This window comes from Pseudorasbora parva, chromosome 2 (assembly GCF_024679245.1).
Source record: "Pseudorasbora parva isolate DD20220531a chromosome 2, ASM2467924v1, whole genome shotgun sequence".
NCBI lineage: Eukaryota > Metazoa > Chordata > Actinopteri > Cypriniformes > Gobionidae > Pseudorasbora > Pseudorasbora parva.
Window position 1 is genome coordinate 40,108,291 of NC_090173.1, and position 8,587 is coordinate 40,116,877.

Consider the following 8,587-nt stretch of genomic DNA (forward strand, 5'->3'; position numbering starts at 1 on the left):
CTGGTTTTCCCTTTGACATCTTGAGAGAATTTGTGGGCATACGCTGATGCACCATATCCAATGGATCAAAGCAAAGGGTCCACTTCTTGAGCATTTCCATTAGAAAGCTGTATATGACCTCAGATGTCACTGATGAATCTGATACTAAACCATTGACATAAATCATGTCCTGAAAGTGCTTACTTAGAACATAACTAATGGCTCCTACGTTGTTCATTTGGAGCTAGGCTAAGCCGTGGCTTTACCTTAAGGCTTAGATGACCTTGAGAAGGTTTTGAGGGAACTAGTTATTATGGGTGGATCAGCACGCGTGTACAGTATTATCCTGGACTCACCCACTGCTGATGAGATCATAAACAGGTATCTATCATAAATTAATGGTATTAAAGGGATTGCAGATGGAGTTAGATATGTGACTACATTTCAGTCAGGTCCACTAAAGTCAAAAACACCATAGATAAACTTTTAGTCAACTTTTTTATTGGCATATTTTAATTAAAGAGACAGCAAGAGGAATTTCAGGAAGAGCATTTCAGGAATTTCCCAAAGAGCATTTCAGGAAGTCAATATAACTGAATTCAACTGTAAAGAGCAAATCGATCTATGTGAAGCTAGCATAAGGAATGTCGCTTGAGCTAATGATATAACTAAATAAAAAATAAATACTTCTAGGGGAGGGCAGCGTAAATTCCCATTGAGAACAGAGCATGCATAAATTGCAACAAAATGGCATTGATTGTGTTAAACACAATTTAAGGAGGAGCTGGGGAGGAGGTGGATTGCCAAGCAGCATGCAGAAGAAGCAGCCAATCAGGCAGACTGAACATAAGCTGAGCTGTTTGAGAGGTGCAAATTGAGGGAATAGGAATTGGATCAGCAGCTGATATCGGCGGGCATCGGAGAGTAGAGCTTGACTACGTAGCCTGCCTGAACTAATGCAGAATGCTTGATTTATTCACTGACTCACATTGCTGGGGTTAATGGAAGTGAAACCAGGGTTAAAATGAGTCATAAAAGTAACTTGTACACTGTGAAGGAAAAAAATTCATCACTGTTCTCATTGAACTGACTGTTGAAGGTCAGATCAGTCGTTTGCATGATAATGATGATCACTGTGATTAGAAGGGTTAGGAATAGAAGCATTTGAGACAATCTTCTTCTGTCTTTCCCTTATACTCATAATGATGACATGGCATGGCTTTGTTCCATTTGTAAATACTTGATGTTTTTTACTTAAAGTACATAATGGTTTTGAAACTCTTCCGCCATTTGCAGAAGTACATCTGAAAGCTTCAAAATAATAGTAACTATTTCATAAATGTATGTTTGAGTTGAGATATTTGAGTGGAGATATTTATTGAGTACGAGATATATCCATTTTGAGAAATGTTGGTTATTTGACATTATTATTTAAGACATCAACAGTCAAGTTCATTCACAATTTTTTGTACATTAAACTATTACTTGAGCTCAGTGAATGCCAGGGACACAATATTCTTCAAATCCAGGATATTTTATATTTAATTTTAAGTCAAAAACCATGCCAAAATACAACATATTTATCTTAACATTGTCAAACATCTTAAATTGGTTAAAAAACAATACATCATAAATATATGGAATAGTATATACAAAGATTGAGTAATAATAATAAGAATCCGAGTTATTTTTGGCCAGAACATACACAACATACCATTTTTTTGGCTATATATCCAGCTTAGTCTATATTCTACTGTAATACCATTAAGAAAAGTCACTGTTTTTGTGTGTGTGTGTGTGTGTGTGTGTTGACACAGACCAAAGTTACTCGCAGTCGCACAATGACCACAATTAATCTTTGGATGTTTTCCCTCCCCTGAATGCCTTGTCCGTTTGGTCTTCTCCCTTTGATGATTTTCTTTAGATGCCTTCCTGACCGGCTCCAATCCGTCATCGAAATCCAGCTTGAATCTGAAGCTTTGATTCTCTGACTAACAGACAACTGTTGATCAGTGATGTAGCCTACGTGACTGACAGCTTGCCTACAGTATAAATAATTAAATGGTGAACGTTTTTTAGTTAGCCTATTAAATCTTCTTTTTAAAAATATGTTTTTTGTTTTGCTATAATCGTTAAACCACTGAGCAAACTCGGAGCACTTCACCGGCGGAGACTCTCTCCTCGCGTGACATCCTGAACTTGCGCAGCATCCTGACCATTATATTGCACTTTGTAAAGAAACTGGGCTGGCGGATATCGCGTTTTGTGAAAAAAATAATTTTGTAGTAGGCTTAAAATGTAATTTTTTAAATCTTATTAATGGCAGCAATTCACACAGATTAAGGTACATCTAAACAGTGATTTCCAGTAATAAAATCCAAATGTCAAAAAATGCTGTTTATCGCGTTTTGCAACCGAACTCTTAATTTTTCAGTTGGCCAAATTGAATTTCTGTGAATTAAATTGCATCAATTCACAGATGCAAAACAGGTTGAGATGGTTTGGACATGTTCAGAGGAGGGAGAGTGAATATACTGGTAAAAGGATGCTCAAGTTAGAGCTGCCAGGCAGGAGTTCAAGAGGAAGACCAAAGAGGAGGTTTATGGATGTAGTGAAGGAGGACATTAAGGTAGTCGGTCTGAGAAAAGAGGATAGGACTAGATGGAGGCAGATGATTCGCTGTGGCGACCCCTGAAGGGAAAAGCCGAAAGAAGAAGAAGAAGAAGAAGACAGTGTACTTATAGTTAATAGAATGTCTAACGTGTACTATTGAAATAAAGTGTTAACAACAAAAAAAAAAATCTTACCAAGCACAACATTTTGAAATAAAATGGTTTTGGTCTGTTTAGCTCAAATTTCCTCCTTATCGTGGCAGAGGGGTTTGAGTACCTGAATTATCCTAGGAGCTATGCTGTCCAGGACTATATGCCCCTGGTAGGGACTTCCAAGGCAAACAGGTCCTTGGTGATGGGTCAGACTAAGAGCAATTCAGAAGCCCACTACGTTTAATTCAACATCAGTGACTGAGACGTCGCCCGGCATGGCGCAGCCGGGGCCCCACCCTGGAGCCAGGCCCAGGCTTGGGGCTCGTATGTGAGCGCCTGTTGGCTGGGCCTTTCCCCATTGGGCCCGGCCGGGCTCAGCCTGAATGAGCGATGTGGGGCAACCCTCCCATGGGCTCACCACCTGCAGGAGGGATCATAAGGGGCCGGTGCATAGTGGATCAGGTGACAGTCAAAGGCGAGGCCCCCGAAGACCCGATCTCTTGACACGGAAACTGGCTTTGGGGACATGGAATATCACTTTGCTGGCGGGGAAGGAGTCTGAGCTTGGGCTCTGGAACCACACTTAGGTGAGAGAGAGAGGTTGGACTCTCTACCGCTCTGGAGTTGCCCATGGTGCGAGGCGGCTGGCTGGAGTGGGTTTGCTTATAGCCCCCCAGCTCAGCTGCCATGTGTTGGAGTTCACCCCGGTGAACGAGAGTGGTCACTTCCCTGCGCCTTTGAATCGGAGATAGGTCTGTCACTGTTGTATGTACCTACAGGCCGAACGGCAGGGCAGAGTACCCGGCCCTCTTGGGTTCTCTGGGAGGGGTGCTGGAAAGTGCTCAGACTGGAGACTCCATCATTCTACTGGGGGACTGCAACGCCCACATGGGCAGTGACAGAGACACCTGGAGGGGCATGATTGGGAGGAACAGGCCCCCTTATCTGAACCCAAGCGATGTTCTGTTATTGGACTTCTGTACTAACCATGGCTTGTCCATAACGAACACCATGTTCAAGCATAAGGGTGTCCATCAGTGCACATGGCACCAGGACACCCAAGGCCAAAGGTCGATGATCGACTTTGTGGTCGTCTCATCTGGCCTCTTGGACATTCTCTTGGTGAAAAGAGGGGCGGAGCTGTCAACCGATCACTACCTGATGGTGTGTTGGATCCGATGGCGGGGGAGGAAGCTGGTCATACTAGGCAGACCCAAACGTACTGTGAGGGTCTGTTGGGAAAATTTGGCTGAACCCCTGTCAGAGAGATCTTCAACTCCCACCTCCGGCAGAGCTTCGACCAGATCCCGAGGGAGTCTGCAGATATTGAGTCCAAAGGGACCATGTTCTCCACCTCCATTGTTGACGTGACCACTCACAGCTGTGGCCGTAAGGTCTCCGGTGCTTGTCGAGACGGCAATCCCCGAACCTGGTGGTGGACACCGGAAGTAAGGAATGCTGTCAAGCTGAAGAAGGAGTCATATCAGGCCTGGCTGGCTTGTGGGTCTGTAGGCCAAGCGGACTGCAGCCCGGGTAATTGTGGAGGCAAAAACTCGGGCCTGGGAGGAGTTTGGTGAGGCCAAGGAGAAAGACTATCAGTTAGCCTCGAAGAAATTGTGACAAACCGTTTGACGCCTCAGGAGGGGGATGCAATGGTCCTTGAAGCAATACTGTCAACAGTGGAGATGGGCAGCTGTTGACCTCAACTGGGGATATTGTTGGATGGTGGAAGGAATACTTTGAGGATCTCCTCAATCCCACCGTCACGTCTTCCTTTGAGGAAGCAGTGGCTGAGGGCTCGGAGGGGGACTTGTCCATCACCCGGGCTGAAGTCATCGAGGTAGTTAAACAGCTCCTCAGGGGCATGGCTCTGGGGGTGGATGAGATTCGCCCTGAGTACCTTAAGTCTCTGGATGTTGTGGGGTTGTCTTGGCTGACACGCTTCTGCAGCATTGCGTGGCGGTTGGGGACAGTACCTATGGACTGGCAGACCGGGGTGGTGGTCCCTCTTTTTAAGAAGGGGGACCGGAGAGTGTGTTCCAACTACAGAAAAAAAAAAAAAAAAAACCACTTCTCAGCCTCCCCGGGAAATTCTATGCCAGGGTACTGGCCAATAGTGGAACCTTGGATTCACGGGGGAACAATGTGGTTTTTATCCTAGTCGTGGAACACTGGACTAGCGCTGTATCCTTTTCAGGGTGCTGGAGGGTTCATGGGAGTTTGCCCAACCAGTCCACGTGTGTTTTGTGTATTTGGAGAAGGCATTCGACTGTGTTCCTAGTGGCACCCTGTGGAGGGTGCTCTGGGAGTATGGGGTCTGTTCGGTCCCATTTCGACCAGATCAGAGCTTGGTCTGCATTGCCAGCAGTAAGTCAAATTTGTTCCCAGTGCATGTTGGTCTCCGATAGGGCTGCTCTTTGTCTCCGGTTCTGTTCATAATTTTTATGGACAGAATTTCAAGACGCAACCAAGGGCCGGAGCGTGTCCGATTTGGGGACTAACCGATTTCGCCGCTACTCTTCGCAGATGATGTCATGTTAGCAACCTAAAACCAGGGCCTTCAGCATGCACTGGGACTGTTTGCAGCCAAGTGTAAAGCGGCTGGGATGAGAATCAGCACCTCTAAGTCCGAGGCCATGTTTCTCAGTCGGAAAAGGGTAGCTTGCCCACTTCAGGTTGGTGTAGAGTTTCTGCCTCAAGTGGAGGAGTTCAAGTATTTTGGGGTCTTTTTCACGAGTGAGGGAAGGATGGAACGGGAGATTACAGATCAGTACATCGCCCGCATTACTGCAGATGCTGCACCGATCCTTCTGTCAGTGTTGAAGAAGGAGCTGAGCTGTAAGGCAAAGCTCTTGATTTACCGGTCAAGCTACGTTCCTACTCTCACCTATGGTCATGAACTGTGACAAGATCTCAGATACAGGCAGCTGAAATGAGCCTTCTCTGCAGGGTAGCTAAGCGCTCCCTTAAAGATAGGGTGAGAAGCTCGGTCACTTGGGAGGAGCTCAAAGTAGAGCTGTTGCTCCTCCACATCGAGAGGAGCCAGCTGAGGTGGCTCGGGCATCTATTTCAGACGCCTTCCCAGGGAGGTGTTCCAGACAAGTCCCAACGGGAGGAAGCCCCGGGGAAGACCTAGGACACGGTGGAGGGATTATGTCTTCCGGCTGGCCTGGGAACAGCTCAGAGTTCCCCCGGTGGATAGATATAGATATCCCCAGCTCAGATATTGAAGAGGCGGGCAAATCAACTTCTTAATAATATCCAAAGGTTTAAAATGATCTGTTCAGTCATTCTTTGACTCACATTGCTGGGGTTAATGGAAGTGAATCCAGGGTTAAAATGAATAATTGAAGTAACTTTTACACTATGAAGGAAGAAAATTCATCACTGTTCTCATTAAACTGACTGTTGAAGGTCAGATCAGTCGTTTGCATGATAATGATGATCACTGTGATTAGAAGGGTTAGGAATAGAAGCATTTGAGACACTCTTCTTCTGTCTTTCCCTTATACTCATAATGATGACATGGCATGGCTTTGTTCCATACATTTGTAAATACTTGATGTTTTTTACTTAAAGTACATAATGGTTTTGAAACTCTTCCGCCATTTGCAGAACTACATCTGAAAGCATCAAAATAATAGTAACTATTTCATAAATGTATTTTTGAGGTTTAAGATATTTGAGGATACTACCAAAGCCAGCTTTCTTTAAGATTTCTATTTCAAATATATGCTGTTCTTTTGAACTGTCTTTGCATCCAAAAACCCGGGAAAAATGTATTATGTTTCCCCATCAATCTACAAACTTGACTTTATTTCTTCAAAACAATGACATTTTGATGAATCCACATTAACATTGGTCCAATTTAGACATTCTGCTATAAGTGACTTTTCAACTGCATTTCAACTAACTCTCATTACACTGACATAAGAGTCAAACTTATAAAAACGTTTTTATTTTATTTTTTATTATTATATATATTTTTTGTGTGTGTGCATGCTTTCAAAATGTGAACCTTGTTTCAACACAATTCATTTAAACAAATACAAGCACCCTCAAGAACATAAATAGATATATTTGTACTTGAAGCAGATGTGACCCCAAAATGTTATTAGATATAAAAGGTGCAGAGAACGAAGTTGAACTGCCTGATTGCGTTTTATTTGAGCCATGCCAAGATTGGGTAAAGGGAATTAGTTGACTGCATAATTGAAGAGAAAAACAAACGCAACACAGGCTATAGGTTGGAAAGCACAGAAGACTAGAAGATATGCCGTGTAATTGGCCATTGCAGTCTTACACAACAATAACAGCACAGACTTTTCTAATATCTGATATTTTTAGCATAGCTGTCGTGATTATTATAGATCACATAAGAAATATCTGCCACATATATTTTGTTTCTTTTTCATTTTTAATTCTTTCCTATATATACAAATTATATTATCATCATAACAATTTGAGTGAGGTGTTTCTGAATGTCTCAGTATTGTTTATTTTTATTTTTATGAACTTGATGATCAAACCTGATCTCCAGTAGTCAATGCATTTCATTAAAGTATAGTTTACATCAAAATGACAATTTCCTGATATTTTACTCACCCCCATCTCATCCAAGATGTTCCTGTCTTTCTTTCTTCAGTTAAAAAGAAAACATCTGCCATTTTCAAAAAAATATTGAAAGTGTATATACTTTTTAAACTGAATTGCTCATCTTGCACTGCTCTGTGGCGTGCCACAGATTGCTTAAACACGTCGGAAAGGTTTACACTAGACTAGAAGTCTCCATCCTGCTCCTGGGGACCCACTGTCCTGCAAAGTTTATTTTCTAACCTGCTTCAACACTGCCTGTGTATTTTCAACAAGTGATCCTGACTAACTTGATTAGCTTCACCTGTCTTTGATTAGGGTTTGAGCTAAACTCTGCAGGACAGTGGGTCCCCAGGAGCAGGGTTGAAGACCTCTGCGCTAGACGCAAGCAGAACCCCCAAGCGAACATGCGAAGACAAATAGCAAGCGCCACAAAAAAAAACCTCCATATCCAACTTTAAAAATCATCCGGCATTGTTGTCTTACTTTTATTTTGCTAGTTGTAACACGCATGATTTAAAACGTTCCACGCATACCAGGATGATGAAACTTAGGACTGCTATATCAACATAATTTAGAGAAAAATGTGCCAAAATCAAAACATCTTTGAAAGATTTTACTTATTTACCCATAACAAATTAAATTTCTTAAGTTTATTTTCCATCTCTGATTTTTGTGTTACTTTTAAATAAGAATCTGATATGATTATTTATCGTGTATGTTATTTAACAGTTTAACCAGCAGAAGACATGAGCTGCGGTTTAAATCTGCAGATGGGGTGCATTGTAACCATAGGTTGTTGCAAGGAGTTACAAATGAGCTTCCTTTAGAACTACGCTATTGCATTCAATACTTTTATGAAAAAAACATGAGAAAAAAAGTGAATAATGACTGAGAGTCATTGTTCAGAAATTATTATTGATTACTATTTTGTTTTCAGCTATGCTGTAGGCCTATAGCTGTATTTAGCGATGTGTTTGTTGTCAAAATCAAGTGTGCATATTTTTTATATTTTTAAAAAAGTGAATAATTGCATTTTATTGACAAAATATTTTAGTCTGTCTTGGATTGTTTTGTTTTTTGTTTTGATTATATCAGGTAACATTTTAAGATGTAATTTGGTCATGTTACAATGTTACAATATACCCCACCTATGGGGCATGTAGTCACATTTAATTTCCATTATTTTGGGGTGAATCAAGAAAATAGTATACATTAATGAAACAAAACCACATAATTGGATGAAAATG